Here is a 25,759-nt window from a genome sequence, read left to right as displayed (position 1 = left end):
CCCCAACCTCTCATGGCTACTGACCCCAGTGAGGAATGCCAGGACAAGGGCAGAGGAACGTTACAATGAGGCACGTGGGAGTACAAGGAGGATTATAGAAAGAACCTTCGGCCTCCTGAATGCCAGGTTCTGGTGCCTCCATTTCACCGGTGGATCCCTGTACTACTCACCCAAGAAGGTGTGCCAGATCATCGTTGCATGTTGTGTGTTGCACAACCTGGCCTTGAGATGCCAGATGCCTTTTCTGCAGGAGAATGTGCCTGGAGATGGTCTTGTGGCAGTGGTGGAGCTTGTAGACATTGAGGAAGAGGAGGCAGAGGAAGAAGATGTTGACAACAGAACCAATATTATTCGGCAGTACTTCCAGTGACACACAGGTAAGACACTGTAACTTCACTTAACCTTTCAGTTATCTGTTGGACATTGTACATGGCAGCCTGTTTCCCTAGGTCTATGGCCACTGACTGTACCCTTTGGCATCTTCATTTTCAGATCTCTGTGCCCCACTCTGGCTCCTGCTATGTGTACTGCTGCCCACCAAAGCTCATCCAAAAGTATATTTCACTGTACTTTTGATTTGCAATGCTTTGATAATGTTGTACTAATACATATTTGAATCATTTGACAGACTCCAGATTGGTATTTGTTCCAAGGGTGTTTATTTAGGTGCTCATAAGTAGAGGGGGTGGTGCAACGGGCAGGGCTGATGGTGGAGGAAAGTCCAGGGTAGAGTCCAGTCTCTGGTATCACAGGTGCATTGTCCAAAGGGGCATAGGAAGGGGAGTAATGGCAGTTCAAGGTGGACAGGGTGACAGTGTGGGACACAAGAGTGACAATCAGGAGAGTCCTATTTCCTGGCGGGGGTCTTGGCAATGTTCTCTGTCTTCTGCCTGGATCGCAGGGACCGTTTGCGGGGTGGTTCTCCTTCTGCAGGGGGTGGGGTGCTGGAGGCCTGTTGGTCCTGTGGCGGGGCCTCTTGTCCACTAGCGCCGGTGGAGGTGGAAGGCTGTTCCTCAGTTTGGCTAGTGTCAGGCGCCCGTTGTTGTGCCACTGCCTCCCTCATGGTCTTGCCCATGTCTGCCCGCACCCCTGCAATGGTGACCAGGATAGTGTATATTTTTGTTAGGTGCTCCCTGATCCCCAGGTACTGTCCCTCCTGCAGCCGCTGGGTATCCTGCAGCTTGGCCAGTACCTAGCCCATTGTCTCCTTGGAATGGTGTTATGCTCCCAGGATGTTGGAGAGTGCCTCGTGGAGAGTGGGTTCCCTGGGCCTGTCCTCCCCCTGTCGCACAGCAGTCCTCCCAGCTTCCCTGTTATCCTGTGCCTCTGTCCCCTGAACCATGTGCCCACTGCCCCCAGGTCCCTGGTCGTCCTGGTTTTGTGGGGTTGCCTGGGGTCCCTGTAGTGGTGGACACACTGCTGATTGACGTGTCCTGGGGACAATGGCATGGGCCTGCTGGGTGGGTGCTGTGGTGGTGTTTCCTGAAGGGGGAGGCTCTGTGGTAGGCTGGGACTGTGCCTGGGTACTCAACTATCCAGAGGTCCCGGATGGGCCAGGTTGGTCATCGAGATATAGGCGTGCAGAGCTGCTGTCGTCACTGTGGGCCTCTTCTGTGGGGGGACTGGATGTAGCTGGTACCTCCTCTCCAGTGATGTTGACTATGGGTCCTGCGGGGATGCAAATGCAGTGTTAGTGTATCTGCATGGGCCATATTGTGCATGGGTGTGTTTCCCTCTATGATTGTGATTGCCCTGTCAGCTTGGACTTGTGTGAGTGGTGATTTACTGGGCATACTGTGGTGATGGGTGTCCATGCATTGGTGTTGCATGCAGGGCTAGGTATTGGGATGGGTGGGTTGTGATGGTGGGGTATTTGTGAGGTAATGGAGTGATGGGAGTGAGGTTAAGGGTGGGGTTATGTGATGGCATGCAGGTAGGGTGGGGAATATAATAGTAAAGATATGACTCACCAGAGTCCAGTCCTCCTGCTACTCCTACGAGGCCCTCAGGATGCATTATCGCCAAGACTTTGCCCCATCTCCTCCCATGTTGTTAGTTGTGGGGGAGGAGATGGGGGTCCACCGCCAGTCCTCTGTACGGCTACCTGGTGTCTTGCAACCAAGGAACGCACCTTCCCCCGTAGGTCGTTCCACCTCGTCCTGATGTCATCTCTTGTTCTGGGGTGATGTCCCACGGCGTTGACCCTGTCCACTATTCTCCGTCATAGCTGAATCTTCCTAGCAATGGACGTCTGCTGCACTTGTGATCCGAAAAGCTGTGGCTCTACCCGGATGATTTCCTCCACCATGACCCTTAGCTCCTCCTCTAAGAACTTGGGGTGTCTTTGGGGTGCCATGGATGTGGTGTGCATGAAATGTGTGAGGATGTGTGGGTGATGGGTGGGGTGATGTGTTGTGGTGTATGCTGTGATGTGCGGGGATGGTGTATAGATGATGGTGTTCTGTGCCTCTGATTGAGTGGGTGCTCCTGCCTTGTCTCTCTCTCTCTGTGCTATAGTTTTTTTCACTGTAAGGGGTTGTGGGTAATGTGGGTGGGTGTTTTATAATAGTGTGAGTGTGTGGGTGTGGTGTGTGTATATGTGTCAGGTGTGTGTAGTTTGAATTGTCCAATGTGGTGGTGTTTTGTAAATGTGTGTGTATTTTGAGGGCAGCGGGGTGTACCGCCAATAGTTTACCACATTTGAAAGACTGCCGCAGTGTTTTCTGGGTCGTGATACTGTGGGCGTATTCCTGTTGGTGTAACGGTGTGGGTTTTGCTGTAGCCAGTTTATCACTGACCTTTGGTGTGGCAGACTTGTGTGGGCGTCTGTATTATGGAGGATTTCTCAGTGTGGGTCATAATAGCCGTAGCGGAATACCGCTGCGGTCACGGTATGTTGGTGGCCGTCAGCACGGCGGTAGGTGGCATTTACCACCAGGGTTGTAATGCGGGCCTTACTCTTCACCAAATCTCCAGGCAGTCCTACTCTTGTTCCCTAGTATTACTGTGACAGTTTCTCCTCCACTTTTAATGCTGATGACTTCCAAGACCTCCTTATCAGCCTTCAAAAATGTCTTTAGCGAAAATGGTGTCAATCTGGTGTTAGGCTTCCTACCCTGCATCAAATAAACTGTGAAGTATGCACTCTCAAATTCTCCATTGTTCAGTAAGCCCAAACCAGATCATCTACAGTTCATTCCACACTCAATTTGTTTGCTAGGTATAACAGAATAGCTCCTTTGATCATTCTGTTGGCTCTTTCAACAATACCATTTGCTTGTGGATTGTATAGAGCAGTGCATCAGTGCTTTACACCACATGCGCCCAAAAACTCTGCCATCTTATAAGAGGTTAATTGCATACCATTATCCAGAATCAAATAATCTGGAAAACCCTTGTCTTTAAAAAATTCAGCTAAAACATCTACACTGGACACTGTTGTCATCTCCGACATAAACATTACAACTAACCACCTGGAGAGACTGTCAACTAGAAAAAACACAAACTTCTGTTAAGCTCTATCTCCAGCTAGGGGTCCTATAAAGTCTCTGCAGACCATATGTCACACTTGGCCAGTCTCACTAATGTTTCCAAAGTCTGTCTGACTTCCCACAGTCAACCTCTTTTTACTTTCCACACAACTAGTACACCTTTAAACCCAATGCACCACATCTTCACCTATACCCGGCCACCAAAATTCTGTTCTGAGACTCTTCTTCATTTATCATGGTCTGCCCAAGGAGGCCCTAATGGGCTATGGAAAACATTTGTTTCCTTACTCCAACCGGTGGTATGATCCTTTCTCCTCATACCACCACTTTATCACCTACTATGGACAGCTCATTAATTACTTTTCCATTTGTATGTAATGCCCTGGGTAAAGAGCTCTCTCTCCTGCCAACTGTTACCACCATTTTGACCACTTCTCTGAGAGCCTCATCTTTCAGCATAGCCTCCCTCCTTTCCTCAATGCTCACAGCTCCTGAAGACCAACGCATCACATCATTCACACTTGCCACCACACCCTCTCTCTCACTCCTAACCACCCCTTCCTTGTCCACCATATCCCAATCTAGAGACAGGTGAGAAAGGCAGTCTGCTTGAACATTCCTCCACATGTATACATATTCCAGAGTGTAGTTAAATTGATGTAACCTGACAGCAAACCTGGCTAACCTAGCTGAGCCTTTACCAGCTCCACCCATGGACAAAATCTTAATCAGAGGCTTATGGTCTGTACGTAGTTTTGTTTGGATTCCCCACTCATAAGTTCTGAAATACTCCATTCCCCATGCCGCTGATAACGCTTCTCTTTCTATCACAGAGTAGTGATGCTCAGTAGATGTCAATGAGGATGTAGCAAACATGAAGGGCCTCATTACGACCCTGGCGGCCGGCGGTAAGTTGGTGGTAACACCGCCAACAGGCTGGCGGTGTTCTGCCAGCTATTATGACCGTGGTGCAATAGCCACGGCCATACCGCTGGCCCCTCCAACATTCCGCCAGGCTTCTGCCTGGAGGTCATAATCCCCAGGGAAAGGCTGGCGGTAAGGGGGACTTGGGGTGCCCCTGGGGGCCCCTGCACTGCCCATGCACTTGGCATGGGCAGTGCAGGGGCCCCCAGGCACAGCCCCATCACGCATTTCACTGCCCGAATTTCAGGCAGTGAAATGCACGACAGGTACTACTGCACCCACTGCACATCAGCATTGCCGCCGGCTCTTTTACGAGCCGGCTGCAATGTTGATGTGACTTTTCCACTGGGCCAGCGGACGGAAAAACTGTTACCGTCCGCTGGCCCAGCGGAAAAGTCATAATAGGGAGCCAGATATACCACCAGTACTGGCTGTATACTGGCACCCGCAGCTTCGGCGGTCTTGGAGGAAGACCGCCGAAGTTGTAATGAGGGCCTACGTTTTTTTCTGCAGATTCCTGGATCTGTGAAAGGACAGCTCCTATGCCACATGTGCTGGCATCTACTGTCACTATATACTTGCTTCTAGTATCAAAGGGGGCAAGAACACTTCTTTTTTTATGTATTCAAAACATTTTTGTTGTATTGTAGACCAAGTGAAATTTACACCCTTTCTCAACAAGACTTTAAGATCCCTAGTCTTGGAGGCAAAATTATTCACACATTTAGAGTAATACTCTGTCAAGCCCAAGAAAGACCTTAATTGATCCTTATCCTGAGGTGGCGGCGCGAACCTTATGGTGTCTAGCAAGCCTTTCTTAGGTCTAATTCCTTCTGCTGATATAGTATGACCTAAATATTCAATTTCTTTGGTCAAAAGCACAGATTTGTATTTCTTCAATGTTAAACCAGATTTCTAAATCCTATCTAGGACTTGTTTCAGCATAATATTGTGGCTCTCCTCCGTATCGGCAAAAAACAATATGTCATCTTGGAAAAATATGACATTACTCATGCCCCCGAAGACTTCTGTCATTACCCTCTGGAAGACACTAGCTGCTGAACATAACCCAAAAGGCATCCATGTAAATTGAAAAGTGCCTTCCCTGGTTATAAATAGAGTCAGCGGTTTGGAATCATTGTGGAGCTTAACTAGATTATAAGCATGCTTTAAATCAAGCCTGGAGAAGACATTTCCCCCAGACATTTAAGCAGGAAAATCAGCTCGCTTATGTTGGGGAGGGGAAAATTGTCCACCACGACATTTTGATTTAAGCTCCTTAAATCAACACAAAACCTCAGCTTACCATCAGATTTGGTCGTGATGACAACTGGACTGATCCAATTTGATGCTTCAACAGGCTCTATTACACCATTCTTCAACATCTCATCCAACATTTTCTTTACTTCATCTCTGACCATAATAGGTACTCTCCTGACCTTATGCTGCATAGGAACCACCCCTTTGTCTTAACTTTATTTTATGTGTAAAGCCTTTCAAATGACTAATTTCCTCCCAAAAAAACTTCTTCAGCATCCTTGATGATGTTTTCCAATGACAGTTTCTCCACCACCATAACCTGATTTGGAGCATGAAGGTTGATTACTATACATAGATCATACTGATGAATCCATTCCAAAAAGCAGTCAACAGCCAGCTCGCCACATTTATAGAAGACCACAGCATCCTCAACATCTCCAAATCCAGATTCAGGAAAAACCATAGCACCGAAACAGCCCTCCCGGCCGCAACAGATGACATCCGCACCCTGCTGGACAAGGGAGAGATGGCAGCACTCATCCTACTAGACCTCTCGGCGGCCTTCGACACAGTCTCCCATCACACCCTGATAAGAAGACTCCACGAAGCCAGCATCAGAGAGAAGGCCCTCGACTGGATCCAATCCTTCCTCATCGGCAGAACTCAATGAATAAGACTCACCCCCTTCCTCACATACCTTACACCCACCACCTGTGGAGTGCCCCAGGGATCCTCCCTCAGCCCCACTTTGTTTATCGTCTACATGGCCCCACTAGCCACCATTGTCAGAAGCTAAGGAATGAACATCATCTCCTACGCTGACAACACCCAACTCATCCTCTTCCTCTCCAACGAACCCGAAAAGCCCAGACACAACTTCCACGAAGACATGAAAGCAGTCACCAACTGGATGAGAAACAGCTGCCTTTAACTCAACACTAACAAGACAGAAGTACTCATCATGGGCCCTCAACCAAACACGTGGAACAACTCCTAGTGGCCACCCACCCTCGGAAACCTGCCCACCCCTACCAGCCAAGCCTGCATCCTCTGAATCATCCTGGGCTCCAATCCCAGCATGAACCAGCAAATCAACTCAGTCACCTCTACCTGCTTCCGCACTCTCCGCCTCCTACGCAAGTCCTTCAAATGGATCCCCCTGGAACACAGAGAGACCATCACATACGCCCTGATAACAATCAGACTGGACTACGGCAATGCACTCTACGCCGGAATCAACAAGAAACTCACCTGCAAGCTACAAAACATCCAGAACGCTGCTTCCAATCTGATTCTCGACCTACCTTGTCACTGCCACATCTTGCAACACCTGCGTACACTGCACTGACTTCCCATCGAAAAAAGAATCACCTTCAAGATCCTCACCCACGCACACAAAGCCCTCCACAACACCAGACCAGCATACCTGAACCAGCGACTCAATCTCCACATACCCCACAGGGCCCTACGCTCAGCCCAGGTCTCTCTTGCAGGAGTGCCCTGCATCAAGAAAACTAAAACAGTGGGATGCTCACTTTCCCACCTCGCAGCCACAGCCTGGAACGCCCTTCCGATCAACCTCAGATGAACTACTCCCCTTCTCAACTTCACGAAGGAGCTGAAGACATGGCTTTTCTAATAACCACCTCACCGGTATACACTACTCCTCCCCCCCAGTGCCTTGAGACCTTAACAGGCGAGTAGTTGCGATTTACATGCACTGATTGATTGATTGATTCCAGTATCAGTGGTTCTGATTTCGCCACTTACACTTTGTCCTTTTGTATTTCAGCCACTGAAGCATGTATCAGCAACCATGTACCCTACGATGTCTACCTTTTCAATCTGCTAACACCCTGGGTTGATATCTCTGGAAAGTAGTTTCACCTGCAGCCACCGGGCTTGGAGCACTGTCTTTGGTAAAATGGTATATAATGACCCTGAATCAATCATCAACTCAACACATTTCCACCTGACCTCAAACTCAGCGTTGGGTCACTGCTTTCTTGCCTGACAGTTATCATTCTCTTCCACATACAACACCCCACAAACATTTGTGACCTTCCTTGCAATGAGCCCGCACTCAATTCCTTGCTAAAAGTATGTTGCAATGTACTCAAAGAACACAGAATGCTTTTAGTAAAGTATTTCTGTTCAAGTTCAGGCAAGATGAGACATGACTTCTGTCTTTGCTAGCTCAGAGCATCTGTCAACCACAAAATCACCACGTGCTCACCCCAACAATGGAACCTTACAGCATTCTAAAGCTCCCTGTTGGAGCTCAGTCATCAATACTAATCAACAAGTGCACTAGTGACAACATGTGTGAGGATAACTTGCAATGTAAATTACAACACCTCTGTCTCTCATGCTCGCCTCTCTTGGTATTGAAGGGCTGTGTAGAGTAGTGCAGGGCTGTGTAGAGTAATGCAGGGCAGAGTAGAGTAATGCAGGCCAGAGTAGAGTAATGCAGGCCAGAGTAGAGTAGTGCAGGGCTGTGTAGCATAGTGCAGGGCTGTGTAGCGTAGTGCAGGGCTGTGTAGAGTAGTGCAGGGCAGAGTAGAGTAATGCAGGCCAGAGTAGAGTAGAGTAGTGCAGGGCAGTGTAGCGTAGTGCAGGGCTGTGTGGAGTAGTGCAGAGTAGTGCAGGGCTGTGTAGAGTAGTGCAGGGCAGAGTAGAGTAATGCAGGCCAGAGTAGAGTAATGCAGGCCAGAGTAGAGTAGTGCAGGGCTGTGTAGCGTAGTACAGGGCTGTGTAGAGTAGTGCAGGGCAGAGTAGAGTAGTGCATGGCAGAGTGGAGTAGTGCAGGGCAGAGTAGAGTAATGCAGGCCAGAGTAGAGTAGTGCAGGGCTGTGTAGCGTAGTACAGGGCTGTGTAGAGTAGTGCAGGGCAGAGTAGAGTAGTGGAGGGCAGTGTAGAGTAGTGCAGGGCAGAGTAGAGTAATGCAGGGCAGTGTAGAGTAGTGCAGGGCTGTGTAGACTAGTGCAGGGCTGTGTAGAGTAGTGCAGGGCAGAGTAGAGTAGTGCAGGGCAGAGTAGAGTAATGCAGGCCAGAGTAGAGTAGTGCAGGGCTGTGTAGCGTAGTGCAGGGCTGTGTAGAGTAGTGCAGGGCAGAGTAGAGTAATGCAGGCCAGAGTAGAGTAGTGCAGGGCTGTGTAGCGTAGTGCAGGGCTGTGTAGAGTAGTGCAGGGCAGAGTAGAGTAATGCAGGCCAGAGTAGAGTAGTGCAGGGCTGTGTAGCGTAGTGCAGGGCTGTGTAGAGTAGTGCAGGGCAGAGTAGAGTAGTGGAGGGCAGTGTAGAGTAGTGCAGGGCTATGTAGACTAGTGCAGGGCAGAGTAGAGTAGTGCAGGGCAGAGTAGAGTAGAGTAGTGCAGGGCAGTGTAGAGTAGTGCAGGACGGAGTAGAGTAGTGCAGGGCTGTGTGGAGTAGTGCAGAGTAGAGTAGGGCAGAGTAGAGTAGTGCAGGGCAGTGCAGAGTAGTGCAGGGCTGTGTAGAGTATTGCAGGTCGGAGTAGAGTAGTGCAGTGCTGTGTAGAGTAGTGGAGGGCAGTGTAGAGTAGTGCAGGGCTGTGTAGAGTAGTGCAGGGCAGAGTAGAGTAGTGCAGGGCAGAGTAGAGTAGTGGAGGGCAGTGTAGAGTAGTGCAGGGCTGTGTAGACTAGTGCAGGGCTGTGTAGAGTAGTGCAGGGCAGAGTAGAGTAATGCAGGCCAGAGTAGAGTAGTGCAGGGCTGTGTAGCGTAGTGCAGGGCTGTGTAGAGTAGTGCAGGACAGAGTAGAGTAGTGCAGGGCAGAGTAGAGTAGTGCAGGGCGGAGTAGAGTAATGCAGGCCAGAGTAGAGTAGTGCAGGGCTGTGTAGCGTAGTGCAGGGCTGTGTAGAGTAGTGCAGGGCAGAGTAGAGGAGTGCAGGGCAGTGTAGAGTAATGCAGGGCTGTGTAGAGTAGTGCAGGGCAGAGTAGAGTAATGCAGGCCAGAGTAGAGTAGTGCAGGGCTGTGTAGCGTAGTGCAGGGCTGTGTAGAGTAGTGCAGGACAGAGTAGAGTAGTGCAGGGCAGAGTAGAGTAGTGCAGGGCAGAGTAGAGTAATGCAGGCCAGAGTAGAGTAGTGCAGGGCTGTGTAGCGTAGTGCAGGGCTGTGTAGAGTAGTGCAGGGCTGTGTAGAGTAGTGCAGGCCAGAGTAGAGTAGTGCAGGGCTGTGTAGCGTAGTGCAGGGCTGTGTAGAGTAGTGCAGGGCAGAGTAGAGTAGTGCAGGGCTGTGTAGACTAGTGCAGGGCACAGTAGACGAGTGCAGGGCAGAGTAGAGTAGAGTAGTGCAGGGCAGTGTAGAGTAGTGCAGGGCAGAGTAGAGTAGTGGAGGGCAGTGTAGAGTAGTGCAGGGCTGTGTAGAGTAGTGCAGGGCAGAGTAGAGTAATGCAGGCCAGAGTAGAGTAGTGCAGGGCTGTGTAGCGTAGTGCAGGGCTGTGTAGAGTAGTGCAGGGCTGTGTAGACTAGTGCAGGGCAGAGTAGAGTAGTGCAGGGCAGAGTAGAGTAGAGTAGTGCAGGGCTGTGTAGAGTAGTGCAGGGCAGAGTAGAGTAGTGGAGGGCAGTGTAGAGTAGTGCAGGGCTGTGTAGACTAGTGCAGGGCAGAGTAGAGTAGTGCAGGGCAGAGTAGAGTAGAGTAGTGCAGGGCAGTGTAGAGTAGTGCAGGACAGAGTAGAGTAGTGCAGGGCTGTGTGGAGTAGTGCAGAGTAGAGTAGGGCAGAGTAGAGTAGTGCAGGGCAGAGTAGAGTAGTGCAGGGCTGTGTAGAGTATTGCAGGTCGGAGTAGAGTAGTGCAGTGCTGTGTAGAGTAGTGGAGGGCAGTGTAGAGTAGTGCAGGGCTGTGTAAACTAGTGCAGGGCACAGTAGAGGAGTGCAGGGCAGAGTAGAGTAGTGCAGGGCAGTGTAGAGTAGTGCAGGGCAGAGTAGAGTAGTGGAGGGCAGTGTAGAGTAGTGCAGAGTAGAGTAGGGCAGAGTAGAGTAGTGCATGGCAGAGTGGAGTAGTGCAGGGCAGTGTAGAGTAGTGCAGGGCACAGTAGAGGAGTGCAGGGCAGAGTAGAGTAGTGCAGGGCAGTGTAGAGTAGTGCAGGACAGAGTAGAGTAGTGGAGGGCAGTGTAGAGTAGTGCAGGGCTGTGTAGACTAGTGCAGGGCAGAGTAGAGTAGTGCAGGGCAGAGTAGAGTAGAGTAGTGCAGGGCAGTGTAGAGTAGTGCAGGACAGAGTAGAGTAGTGCAGGGCTGTGTGGAGTAGTGCAGAGTAGAGTAGGGCAGAGTAGAGTAGTGCAGGGCAGTGTAGAGTAGTGGAGGGCAGTGTAGAGTGTTGCAGGGCTGTGTAGACTAGTGCAGGGCAGAGTAGAGTAGTGCAGGGCAGAGTAGAGTAGAGTAGTGCAGGGCAGTGTAGAGTAGTGCAGGACAGAGTAGAGTAGTGCAGGGCTGTGTGGAGTAGTGCAGGTCGGAGTAGAGTAGTGCAGGGCTGTGTAGAGTAGTGCAGAGTAGAGTAGGGCAGAGTAGAGTAGTGCAGGGCTGTGTGGAGTAGTGCAGAGTAGAGTAGGGCAGAGTAGAGTAGTGCAGGGCTGTGTGGAGTAGTGCAGAGTAGAGTAGGGCAGAGTAGAGTAGTGCAGGGCTGTGTGGAGTAGTGCAGAGTAGAGTAGGGCAGAGTAGAGTAGTGCAGGGCAGTGTAGAGTAGTGCAGGGCTGTGTAGAGTATTGCAGGTCGGAGTAGAGTAGTGCAGTGCTGTGTAGAGTAGTGCATGGCAGAGTGGAGTAGTGCAGGGCAGTGTAGAGTAGTGCAGGGCAGAGTAGAGTAGTGCAGGGCAGTGTAGAGTAATGCAGGGCAGTGTAGAGTAGTGCAGGGCAGAGTAGAGTAGTGCAGGGCAGTGTAGGGAAGTGAAGAGTAGTGTAGAGCAGCTACAACTGACCCCGTGTGTGCAGCCATGGCAGTTTAAGCCAGGAATGACAGGCCTGTAGCTGCCACTAACTCCAGCTGTGCAGCACTGGCACTTTAACGCCTGAGTGACGGTCCTGTAACTACCACTGACCCCAGATGTGCAGCTTTGGCACTTTAACGCACCAGTGACAGGCCTGTAGTTACCACTGGCCCCATGTGTGCAGCTGTGGCACTTTAATGCATGCGTGGTGGTCCTGTAAGTACCACTGACCCGGGTGTGTAGCCGTGGCACTTTAACGCCTGAGTTACGGTCCTGTAACTACCACTGATCCCAGATGTGCGCTTGTGGCACTTTAACGCACAAGTGACAGGCCTCTAAGTACCACTGACTCTGGGTGTGCAGCTGTGGCACTTTAACACAAGAGTGACTGTCCTGTAAGTACTGGTGACCCCGGGTTTGCAGCTGTGGCACTTTAAGACACAAGTGATGGGCCTGTAAGTAATGCTGACCCTGGGTATGCAGCCGTGGCACTTTAACGCACGAGTGATGGTCCTGTAAGTACTGCTGACCCCTGGTGTGCAGCTCAGGCACTTTAACACAAGAGTGATGGATCTGTAAGTACTGGTGACCCTGGGTGTGCAGTTGTGGCACTTCAACACACGAGTGACGGTTCTGTAAGTACTGCTGACCCTGGGTGTGCAGCTGTGGCACTTTAACACATAAGTGACGGGCCTATAAGTACTGCTGACCCTGGGTGTGCAGCCGTGGCACTTTAACACAAGAGTGATGGTCCTGTAAGTACTGCTGACCCTGTGCAGCAGTGGCATGTTAAGTACCGCTGACCCTGGGTGTGCAGCCGTGGCACTTTAAGACACGAGTGATGGTCCTGTAAGTACTGCTGACCCCGGGTGTGCAGCTGTGGCACTTTAACGCATGAGTGACGGGACTGTAAGTACTGCTGACCCCAGGTGTGCAGCTCTGGCACTTTAAGACATGAGGGATGGGTTTGTAAGTACTGCTGACCCCGGTGTGCAGCTCTGGCACTTTAAGGCATGAGTGATGGGTCTGTAAGTACCGCTGACCCCAGGTGTGCAGCTGTGGCTCTTTAAGACATGATTGATGGGCCTGTAACTACCACTGACCCTGAGTGTGCAGCCGTGGCACTTTAACACACAAGTGACAGTCCTGTAAGTACCACTGACCCTGGGTGTGCAGCTCTGGCACTTTAAGACATGATTGATGGGCCTGTAAGTACCGCTGACCCCAGGTGTGCAGCTGTGGCACTTTAACACACGAGTGACGGCCCTGTGAGTACCACTGACCCTGGGTGTGCAGCTCTGGCACTTTAAGACATGAGTGATGGGCCTGTAAGTACCACTGACCCCAGGTGAGCAGCTGTGGCACTTTAACACACGAGTGACGGCCCTGTGAGTACCACTGACCCTGGGTGTGCAGCTCTGGCACTTTAAGACATGAGTGATGGGTCTGTAAGTACTGCTGACCCCGGGTGTGCAGCTGTGGCACTTTAACACTAAAGTGACGGTCCTGTAAGTACCACTGACCCTGGGTGTCCAGCTCTGGCACTTTAAGACATGAGTGATGGGCCTGTAAGTACCGCTGACCCTGAGTGTGCAGCTGTGGCACTTTAACACTAAAGTGAGGGCCTGTAGGTGCCACCACTGGCCCTGCACACCAGTTTACGGGTGGGTTTCAGAAGTAACGTGAGGTAATGCAGCGCGGTACAGGGCAGAGGCTTGGAGGGAGGCCCAGGGCCCTCTCACTGGATGAAGGACTCCTGAATACATCTGCCCCTCCGCTGCGCACACAGCGTCCTGCCTCAATCACCACAGACAGCCCAATCTAAATCAACACTTTACACATTATACAACACAACAAACGGCCCTGGCCGCCGTCCAGGGCATGACTAACACCAACACCCGCAGCCAGGCGGGAAGAAACGCGCACATTGTGTGTGCCCCCATCCCACCCCGATGCCAGCCCATCCCATCCCTGGCGGGTGATTTACCACCGCACGTGCTCCGCACTTCTCCGGCCGACAAAGCGGCGAGATGTCGTTTATGGGGCGGAAAGGCTGAGCTCACCCGGCTCCTCGAGGCGCTGGTTGTGGTGCCATTGTGTGGGGTTCATTCCACTGCCCGGTGCGCTCTGGTGCCCTTGCCACGGGGCTGGCACTGGCCTCCGGCCCACCATGACGCGCCTAGTCTCTTTAGAGAGGCCTTTGTCCCTCGCAGCGGGACCTGTTGTCCACCCAGGGTGCCCACCTTCACTGGTGCCCCTGCGCCAGAGCCCCGGTGCCCGCGGTGGCACGATTTATGACCTGGAACCACTCGTGGGCTGTGATTCCCAAGCTCAAGAAGGATTAATGCGCTGGTCACCCCGACATTACTGCAGCTTCAAGGGAGTTCAAGGGAATTGTGAAGAGCCGACGGCGGCTCCACAAAATCAGCCGAACCCCCAAAGTGCAAGAAGTCGGGGTTGCCAGACCCTCGTGCTCCTCAGGCATCGTTGCCCCCGGGTTTGTGCCCAGCTGGAGCCTAGAACTTCCAAGTACAAGTCCTGGTCCGTGGATCTGGGCACAGGGGGGACCTCAAAGCTGGGGTTACAGAGGGACGGGGCCTCGTGAGTTTAACAAGCGCTCAGTGCACAGGCACTAGAACTGGACTGGGAGGCGCTAGACAGCAGATCTCGATACCAGAATCTGGGGCAGACGGACTTTCAGGATTTGTAGAAGGAATCAGATGCAGGGACCGGGCCGGGCCGTCTCCCCTCAGTTCTAGGACTGAGCTTCTCTTCACAGGACTCCCAAAGGTGAGGGCTAGGTCCAGGCCCTGTAAGGAATGTTATTGTTCAGGAAGGAACCACATAACCTGCGCCTGGCCAACGCCCCCCGAGCTGGAATTACAGCATGACGCGGACATTCCCGAATTTTCTAGTTTCAGAGCCGGACTCACCTCTGAGGTTACAGAAAGTCCCTCTTTTTCTGCAGCAAACTCTACATTAAGGGAAGAATTCACTGCCAGATTTGGCAGACTTTACTTTTCGGAGGGGGGTGGGGGGGATGCAGTGAAAATAGGGCACAAACAACAGACAATACTTTGGGGCATATCATAAATGACGCGACACTTTTCGTGCACCCCCCTTACCGGCACCTAATAGCGCTATGCATGTCGTTAGCACAATAGCGCCAACATTCTTGACGCTGTTGTGGCGCTTTGCTACACTCGCGCAGCGACGCCCAGGGAGGCCCTTTGAATATAAAAGGCGCGTCAAGTTAACGCCTACTGTGAGCAGCCAATAAAAATCATGGAAAAAAATGGCGCAGTGAAATGTTGTAAACTTCACTGCACCATTTTTTCGGGCCTCTGTGCACTGGACTGCCCCCCCTTACAAAAAAGCCACCTTAGCGTAAAAAAATGACGCTATGGTGGTGCTAAGTTGGCGCAAGGGGCTTGTAAATATGCCCCTTTGCCTTTTGGGATAGACACTTCGAACCCCACTTGTGCGCTTTGACAGCAAACAACTGCTTGCTGGTACTTTATGATGGCAGGCACGCTTGCCAGTATTCGTGAGTGCACACACTGCCTGCAAGTATCCATGCATCCAAATACTGCTTGAACGCACGCACTGCTTGCCAGTATTCATGAATGCACGCACTGCTTGTCTGTATAAGTGAATGTGCACACAGCCTGCAAGTATCCATGCATCCAAATACTGCTTGAACGCATGCATCACTTGCCAGTATCCGTGAATGTGCACACTGCCTGCAAGTATCCATGCATCCAAGTACTGCTTGAACGCACGCATCGCTTGCCAGTATCCGTGAATGTGCACACTGTCTGCAAGTATCCATGCATCCAAATACTGCTTGAACGCACGCATCGCTTGCCAGTATCCGTGAATGTGCACACTGTCTGCAAGTATCCATGCATCCAAATACTGCTTGAATGCACGCACTGCTTGCCAGTATCCGTGAATCTGCACACTGCCTGCAAGTATCCATGCATCCAAATACTGCTTGAACGCACGCACTGCTTGCCAGTATTCATGAATGCACGCACTGCTTGTCTGTATAAGTGAATGTGCACACAGCCTGCAAGTATCCATGCATCCAAATACTGCTTGAACGCACGCACACTTGCCACTATCCGTGAATGTGCACACTGCCTGCAAGTATCCATGCATCCAAGTACTGCTTGAGCGCACGCATCACTTGACAGTATCCGTGAATGTGCACACTGCCTGCAAGTATCCATGCATCCAAATACTGCTTGAAAGCACGCACCGCTTGCCAGTATCCGTGTATGCGCACACAGCCTGCAAGTATCCATGCATCCAAATACTGTTTGAAAGCACGCACCGCTTGCCAGTATTCATGAATGCGCACACTGCCTGCAAGTATCCATGCATCCAAATACTGCTTGAACGCACGCATCACTTGCCAGTATCCGTGAATCTGCACACTGCCTGCAAGTATCCATACATCCAAATACTGCTTGAATGCACACACTGCTTGCCAGCATTTGTGAATGCACGCACCACTTGCCAGTATTCGTGAATGCGCACACTGCCTGCAAGTATCCATGCATCCAAATACTGCTTGAACGCACGCACCGCTTGCCAGTATTCGTGAATGTGCACACTGCCTGCAAGTATCCATGCATCAAGTACTGCTTGAACGCAGACATCGCTTGCCAGTATCGGTGAATGTGCACACTGCCTGCAATTATCCATGCATCCAAATGCTGCTTGAATGCACGCACTGCTTGCCAGTATTCATGAATGCACGCACTGCTTGTCTGTATAAGTGAATGTGCACACAGCCTGCAAGTATCCATGCATCCAAGTACTGCTTGAACGCATACATCGCTTGCCTATATCTGTGAATGCGCACACAATGCCTGCAAGTATCCATGCATCCAAATACTGCTTGAACGCACGCACCGCTTGCCAGTATTCGTGAATGTGCACACTGCCTTCAAGTATCCATGCATCCAAATACTGCTTGAACGCACGCACCGCTTGCCAGTATTTGTGAATGTGCACACTGCCTGCAAGTATCCATGCATCCAAATACTGCTTGAACGCACGCTCCGCTTGCCAGTATCTATGAATGTGCACACTGCCTGCAAGTATCCATGCATCCAAATACTGCTTGAACGCACGCACACTTGCCACTATCCGTGAATGTGCACACTGCCTGCAAGTATCCATGCATCCAAGTACTGCTTGAATGCACTCACTGCTTCTCAGTATCTGTGAATGCGCACACAGCCTGCAAGTATCCATGCATCCAAATACTGCTTGAGCGCACGCACGCTTGCCAGTATCCGTGAATGTGCACACTGCCTGCGAGTGTCCATGCATCCAAGTACTGCTTGAATGTACTCACTGCTTCTCAGTATCTGTGAATGCGCACACAGCCTGCAAGTATCCATGCATCCAAATACTGCTTGAATGCACTCACTGCTTCTCAGTATCTGTGAATGCGCACACATCCTGCAAGTATCCATGCATCCAAGTACTGCTTGAATGCACGCACCGCTTGCCAGTATTCGTGAATGCACACACTACCTGCAAGTATCCATGCATCAAGTACTGCTTGAATGCATGCACTGCTTGCTAGTATTTGTGAATGCACACACTGCCTGCAAGTATCCATACATCCAAATACTGCTTGAACGCACGCATCGCTTGCCAGTATTCGAGTATTCGTGAATGCGCACACTGCCTGCAAGTATCCCTGCATCCAAGTACTGCTTGCCAGTATCTTTGAATGCAAACACAGCTTCCCAGCATCTGTGAATGCGGACACTGCAGCAAGTATCCATGAATGCAGACACTGTTCGTCAGTATCCATGGAAGCAGGCACTGCTTGCCAGTATCCGTGAATGCGGACACTGCTTGTCAGTACCCGTGAATGCACAAACTGCTTACCAGTATCTGTGAATGCAGGCACAGCATGCCCGTATACGTGACTGCAGGCACTGTTTGTCAGTGTCCCTGAAAGTGACTGCATGCACTGATTTACAGTATCCGTGAATGCAGACATTGCCTCACAGTATCCATGACTGCAGGCACTGCTTGCCAGTATCCGTGAATGCAGGCACTGCTTGCCAGTTTCCGTGAATGAAGACACTGCTCGCCAGTATCCGTGAATGCCGTCACTGTAGCCAGTATCCATGAATGCAGACACTGCTAGCCGGTATCTGTGACTGCAGACACCGCTCGTCATTATCCGCAAATGAAGACACTGCTCAACAGTATCCTTGAATGCAGGCAGGGCTCGCCAGTATCCATGACTGCAGAGACTGCTTGTCAGTATCCGTGAATGAAAACACTGCCTTTCAGTATCCGTAAATGCAGACACTGCAGCCAGTATCTGTGAATGCATGCACTGCTTTTCAGTATCTGTGAATTTCCAGCACTGCTTGTCAGTATCTGTGAATGCAGACACAGCTTGCCAGGATCCGTGACTGCAGGCCCTGCTCATCAGTATCCGTGAATCCAGGCACTGCTCGCCAGCATCCGTGAATGCAGACATTGCTTGTCAGTATCCATGAATGCAGGCACTGCCTGCCAGTATGCATGACTGCAGAGACTGTTTGTGAGTGCCGTGAATGAAAACACTGCCTTTCAGTATCCGTGAATGTAGACACTGCAGCCAGTATCTGTGAATGCATGCACTGCTTTTCAGTATCTGTGAACGCAGGCACTGCTTGTCACAGTCTGTGAATGCAGACACAGCTTGCCAGTATCCGTGACTGCAGGCACTGCTCATCAGTATCTGTGAATACAGGCACTGCTTGTCAGTATCTGTAAATGCACGCAGTGCTTGTCAGTATCTGTAAATGCACGCAGAGCTTGCCAGTATTTTTGAATGCACACACTGCTCTCCAGTGACCGTGAATGAAGACACTGCTCCCCAGTATTCATGAATGTAGGCACTTCTCATAAGTATCTGTGAATGCCGACACTGCAGCAGGTACTGGTGAATGCAGGCACTGGTTGTCAGTATCCATGACTTTAAACACTGCTTGCCAGTATCCATGACTGCAAATACTGCTTGTCAGTATCCATGACTGCAGGCACTGCTTGCCAGTATCCATGACTGCAGAGACTGGTTGTCAGTATCAGTGAATGAAGATAATACCTTTCAGTACCCGTAAAATGCAGACATTGCAGCCAGTATTTGTGAATGCAGGCACTGCTTGTCAGTGTCCGTGAATGCTGACACTGCTTGCCAGTATCCGTGAATGCATGCACTACTTGTTAGTATCCGTGAATGCACGCACTGCTCATCAGTATCTGTGAATGAACACACTGCTCAACAGTATTCGCGAATGCAGGCACTGCTGGCCAGTATCTGTGAATGTAGACACTGCAGCAAGTATCTGTGAATGCATGCACTGCTTGTCAGTATCTGTGAATGCACGCACTGCTCATCAGTATCTGTGAATGCAGGCACTGCTTACCAGTATCCGTGAAAGAACACACTGTTCCTCTGTATGCGTGAATGCAGGCAATGCTCGTCTTTATCCGTGAAGGCACGCACTGCTCGCCAGTATCCATGACTGCAGACACAGCTCATCAGTATCCATGAATAAAGGCACTGCTCACCAGTATCTGTGAGTACAGCCAATGCTTGTCACTATCCGTGAATGCACGCAGTGCTTGCCAGTATTTTTGAATGCACATACTGCTCTACACCATCCGTTAATGAAGGCACTGCTCCCCAATATTCGTGAATGCAGGCACTGCTCACCAGTATCTGTGAATGCAGACACTGCAGCCGGTAGCGGTGAATGCAGGCACTGGTTGTCAGTATCCATGACTTCAGACATTGCTTGCAAGTATCGTTGACTGCAGAGACTGCTTGTCAGTATCCATGACTGCAGGCACTGCTTGCCAGTATGCATGACTGCAGAGACTGGTTGTCAGTATCTGTGAATGAAGATACCACCTTTCAGCACCCATGAATGCCGACACTGCAGTCAGTAACTGTGAATGCAGGCACTGCTTGTCTGTATCCATGAATGCAGACATTGCAGCCAGTATTTGTGAATGCAGACACTGCTTGCCAGCATCCGTGAATGCAGACACTGCTTACCAGTATCCGTGAATGCAGACACTGCTTGCCAGTATCTGTGACTGCAGACACTGCTTGCTAGTATCCGTGACTGCAGACATTACTCAGCAGTATCCGTGAATGAAGACACTGCTTGCCAGTATCCTTGAATGCAGGCACAGCTCATCAGTATCCATGAATGCACGCACTGCCCGGCAGCATCCATGACTGCAGACACTGCTTGTCAGTATTCATGAATGCAGACATTGCAGCCAGTATTTGTGAATGCAGACACTGCTTGCCAGTATCCGTGAATGCAGACACTGCTTACCAGTATCCGTGAATGCAGACACTGCTTACCAGTATCCGTGAATGCAGACACTGCTTGCCAGTATCCGTGAATGCAGACACTGCTTACCAGTATCCGTGACTGCAGACATTACTCATCAGTATCCGTGAATGAAGACACTGCTTGCCAGTATCCTTGAATGCAGGCACAGCTCATCAGTATCCATGAAGGCACGCACTGCCCGGCAGCATCCATGACTGCAGACACTGCTCGTCAGTATTCATGAATGCAGGCACTGTTTGCCAGTATCTGTGAATGCATACAATGCAGCCAGTATCTGTGAATGCAGGCACTGCTCGCCAGTATCTGTGAATGCAGACACTGCTCGCCTGTATCTGTGACTGCAAACACTGCAGACAATATCTGTCAATGCAGGCAATGCTTGTCAGTATCTGTGAATGCAGACACTGCTTACCAGTATCCATGAATGAAGACACTGCTCGCCAGTATCTGTGAATGAAGACACTGCTCCCCAGTATCCATGAATGAAGACACTGCTCGCCAGTATCTGTGAATGAAGACACTACTCGCCAGTATCCGTGACTGCAGACACTGCTTGTCAGTATCAGTGAACGCACAAACTGCTCGCCAGTATCTGTGAATGAAGACACTGCAACCAGTATCCGTGAACAAAGACACTGCATGCCAATGTTCATGACTGCAGACACTGCTCGCCAGTATCGGTGACTGCAGACACTGCTTGCCAGTATCCGTGACTGCAGACACTGCTTGTCAGTATCCTTGAATGAAGACACTGCAGCCAGTATCTGTAAATCCAGGCACTGCTCGCCAGTATCCGTGAATGCAGACACTGCAGTAAGTATCTGTGAATTCAGGCACTGCTTGTCATTATCCATGACTGCAGACACTGCTTGCCAGTATCCATGAATGCAGACATTGTTTGTCAGTATTTGTGAATGGAGACACTGCCCTTCAGTATCTGTGAATGCTACCCTGCAGCCAGTATCTGTGAATGCAGGCACTACATGTCAGTATCTGTGAATGCAGAAACTGCAGCCAGTATCTGTGAATGCAGGCACTACATGTCAGTATCTGTGAATGCAGACACTGCAGCCAGTATCTGTGAATGCAGGCACTGCTCGTCAGTATCTGTGAATGCAGACACTGCTCGCCAGTATCCGTGACTTCAGACACTGCTTGCCAGTATCCATGAATGCAGGCACTGCCTGCCAGTATCCGTGACTGCAGAGACTGCAGCTAGTATCTGTGAATGCCAGCACTGCTTGTCAGTATCTGTGACTGCAGGCACTGCTTATCAGTATCCGTGAATGAAGACACTGCTTGACAGTATCCGTGAATGCACGCACTGCTTGACAGTATCCGTGAATGCACGCACTGCTCACCAGTATCCGTGAATGAAGACAGTGCTCCCCAGTATTCGTGAATGCAGGCACTGCTTGCCAGTATCTGTGAATGCAAACACTGCAGCCAGTATCCATGAATGCAGGCACTGGTTGTGAGTATCCATGACTGCAGACACTGCTTGCCAGTATCCATGACTCCAGAGACTGCTTGTCAGTATCCATAACAGCAGGCACTGCTTGCCAGTATCCATGACTGCAGAGACTGCTTGTCAGTATCGGTGAATGAAGATACTACCTTTCAGTATCCGTGAATGCAGACACTGCAGCCAGTATCTGTGAATGCAGGCGCTGCTTGTCAGTATCCGTGAATGCAGACATTGCATCCAGTATTTTTGAATACAAGCACTGCTTGTCAGTGTCCGTGAATGCAGATACTGCTTGCTGGTATCGGTGATCGCAGACACTGCTCATCAGTATCTGTGAATGAAGACACCGCTTACCAGTATCTGTAAATGCATGCACTGCTCGTCAGTATCCGTGAATGCATGCACTGCTCGCCAGTATCCATGAATGCCGACACTGCAGCCAGAATCCATGAATGCATGCACTGCTCATCAGCATCCGTGAATGCATGCACTGCTCGCCAGTGTCTGTGAATTCCGACACTGCAGCCAGTATCCGTAAATGCAGACACTACTTGTCAGCATCCGTGAATGTAAACACTGCTTACCAGTATCCGTGAATGCAGACTATGCTTGCTAGTATCCGTGATTACAGACATTACTCATCAATATTCATGAATGAAGGCACTGCTTGCCAGTATCCATGAAGGCACGCACTGCCCGGCAGCATCCATGACTGCAGACACTGCTCGTCAGTATCCATGAATGAAGGCACTGTTTGCCAGTATCTGTGAATGCATACAATGCAGCCAGTATCTGTGAATGCAGGCACTGCTTGCCAGTATCCGTGAATCCAGACACTGCATCCAGAATCTGTGAATGCAGCCACTGCTCGCCAGTATCTGTGAATGCAGACACTGCTCGCCTGTATCTGTGACTGCAAACACTGCAGACAATATCTGTCAATGCAGGCAATGCTTGTCAGTATCTGTGAATGTAGGCACTGCTCATCAGTATCCTTGACTGCAGACACTTCTCACCAGTATCTGTGAATGCAAGCACTGCTCGCCAGTATCCGTGACTGCAGACACTGCTCGCCGGTATCCGTGACTGCAGACACTGCTCATCAGTATCCGTGACTGCAGACACTGCTCGCCAGTATCCGTGACTGCAGACACTGCTCATCAGTATCCCAGAATGAAGACGCTGCTTGCCAGTATCCATGAATGCAGGCACGGCTCATCAGTATCCTTGAATGCAGGCACTGCTCATCAGTATCTGTGAAGGCATGCACTGCCCGCCAGTATCCATGACTGCAGGCACTGCTTGTCAGTATCCATGAATGAAGGCACTGCTGGTCAGTATCCGTGAATGCAGGCACTGCTTGCCAGTATCTGTGTATGTAGACACTGCAGCCAGTATCTGTGACTGCAGGCACTGCTTGCCAGTATCCGTGAATTCAGGCACTGAGCCAATATCTGTGAACGCAGACACTGCTCGCCAGTGTCTGTGAATGCAGAATCTGCTTGCCAGTATCCGTGACTGCAGACACTGCTTGTCAGTGTCAGTGAATGCATGAACTGCTCGCCAGTATCCGTGAATGAGGACACTGCATGCCAATATCCATGACTGCAGACCCTCTCGCCAGTATCCGTGACTGCAGGCACTGCTTGTCAGTATCCATGAATGAAGCCAGTATAATGCATACAATGCAGCCAATATTTGTGAATGCAGACACTGCTCGCCTGTATCCGTGACTGCAGACACTGCACAAAATATCTGTCAGTGCAGGCAATGCTTGTCAGTATCTGTGAATGCAGACACTGCTTGCCAGTATCCGTGACTGCAGACACTGCTTGTCAGTGTCAGGGAATGCATGAACTGCTCGCCAGTATCCGTGAATGAAGACACTGCATGCCAATATCCATGACTGCAGACCCTCTCGCCAGTATCCGTGACTGCAGACACTGCTTGCCAGTATCCGTGACTGCAGACACTGCAGCCAGTACCTGTGAATGCAGCACTGCTTGTCAGTATCCGAGACTTCAGACACTGCTTTCCAGTATCTGTGAATGCAGACACTGCTTGTCAGTGTCCATGAATGAAGACACTGCAGCCAGTATCCATGACTGCAGACACTGCTCGCCAGGACCCATGACTGGAGACACTGCATGCCAGTATCCATGACTGCAGACACTGCTTGCCAGTAGCTGTGACTGCAGACACTGCTTGTCAGTATCAGTGAATGCACAGACTTCTTGCCAGTATCCGTGAATGAAGACACTGCTTGTCAGTATCCATGACTGGAGACACTGCTCACCAGAATCCGTGACTGCAGACACTGCTCACCAGAATCCGTGACTGCAGACACTGCTCACTAGTATCTATGAATGCAGACACTGCTTGCCACGCTCTTATGTGCTCCTTTACACCCTCTTATGTGATGCTTGACACACTCTTACGTGCACCTTTACATGCTTCTTTACACGCTCCTACGTGCTCTTTTACATGCACTTACATGCTCCTTTATACGCTCTCACGTGCTCCTTTATATGCTCTTATTTGCTCCTTTACATGCTCTTGCATGCTCTTTTACACACTCTTAGGTGCTCCTTTATATGCTCTTACGTACTCCTTTACATGCTCTTACGTGCTCCTTTACTCTTACGTTCTCCTTTACATGATCTTACGTGCTCCTTTACTCTTACGTTCTCCTTTATCTTACGTGCTCCTTTACTCTTACGTTCTCCTTTACATGCTCCTAGGTGCTCCTTCACTCTTATGTTCTCCTTTACATGCTCTTAGGTGATCCTTTACATGCTCTTACGTGCTCCTTTACCCGGTCTTACGTGCTCCTTTACATGCTCTTATGTACTCTTTTACATGCTCTTACGTGCTCCTTTACACGCTCCTATGTGCTCCTTTACACGCACTTACGTGCTCCATTACATGCTCTACGTGCTCCTATACATGCTCTTACGTGCTCCTTTACATGCTCTTCCATATTCTTTTACATGCTCTTACGTGCTTCCTTACATGCTCTTACTTGCTGCTTTACACTCTCCTTTACACGCTCTTACGTGCTCCTTTACATGGTCTTACGTGCTCCTTTACATGCTCTTATGTACTCTTTTACATGCTCTTACGTGCTCCTTTACACGCTCTTACGTGCTCCTTTACACGCTCTTACGTGCTCCTTTACACGCTCTTATGTGCTCCTATACATGCTCTTACGTGCTCCTTTACACGCTCTTACGTGCTCCTTTACACAGTCTTACATGGTCCTTTACATGCTCTTACATGCTCCTTTACATGGCCTTACACGCTCCTTTATATGCTCTTACGTGCTCCTTTACATGCTCTGACATGCTCCTTTACACGCTCTTTCATGCTCCTTCACATGCTCTTACGTGCTCCTTTACATGCTCTCACATGCTCCTTTACACCCTCTTTCATGCTCCTTTACACGCTCTTTCATGCTCCTTTACACGCTCTTACATGCACCTTTACATGTTGTTCCGAGCTCCTTTACACGCTCCTATGTGCTCTATTACATGCACTTACGTGCTCCTTTAAACTCTCTCACGTGCTCCTTTACATACTCTTATTTGCTTCTTTACATGCTCTTGCATGCTCTTTTACACACTCTTAGGTGCTCCTTTACATGCTCTTACGTGCTCCTTTACTCTTATGTTCTCCTTTACATGCTCTTACGTGCTCCTTTACTCTTATGTTCTCCTTTACATGCACTTAGGTGCTCCTTTACTCTTACGTTCTCCTTTACATGCACTTAGGTGCTCCTTTACTCTTACGTTCTCCTTTACATGCTCTTACGTGCTCCTTTACTCTTACGTTCTCCTTTACATGCTCTTTCCTGCTTCTTTACTCTTACGTTCTCCTTTACATGCTCCTAGGTGCTCCTTTACTCTTACGTTCTCCTTTACATGCTCTTTGGTGCTCCTTTACTCTTATGTTCTCCTTTACATGCTCTTAGGTGCTCCTTTACATGCTCTTACGTGCTCCTTTACACGCTCTTACATGCTCCTTTACCCGGTCTTACGTGCTCCTTTACATGCTCTTATGTACTCTTTTACATGCTCTTATGTGCTCCTTTACACGCTCTTATGTGCTCCTTTACATGCACTTACGTGCTCCTTTACACGCTCTACGTGCTCCTTTACATGCTCTTACATTCTCTTTTACATGCTCTTACGTGCTTCCTTACACACTCTTACTTGCTTCTTTACACGCTCTTACGTGCTCCTTTACACGCTCTTACGTGCTCCTTTACATGGTCTTACGTGCTCC

At 50.1% G+C, this 25,759-nt stretch overlaps 1 long non-coding RNA gene across 1 annotated transcript in view; it reads right to left on the bottom strand.

Annotated features, from left to right (window-relative positions):
• The window catches only part of LOC138258567 (uncharacterized), a 279,642-nt gene that overhangs the window by 148,986 nt on the left and 104,897 nt on the right, over positions 1–25,759 (bottom strand). The window lies entirely within an intron of this gene.

This window comes from Pleurodeles waltl, chromosome 9 (assembly GCF_031143425.1).
Source record: "Pleurodeles waltl isolate 20211129_DDA chromosome 9, aPleWal1.hap1.20221129, whole genome shotgun sequence".
NCBI lineage: Eukaryota > Metazoa > Chordata > Amphibia > Caudata > Salamandridae > Pleurodeles > Pleurodeles waltl.
Note: the sequence above shows the minus strand (reverse complement) of the source record. Positions and strands in the feature narration are given on the sequence as shown.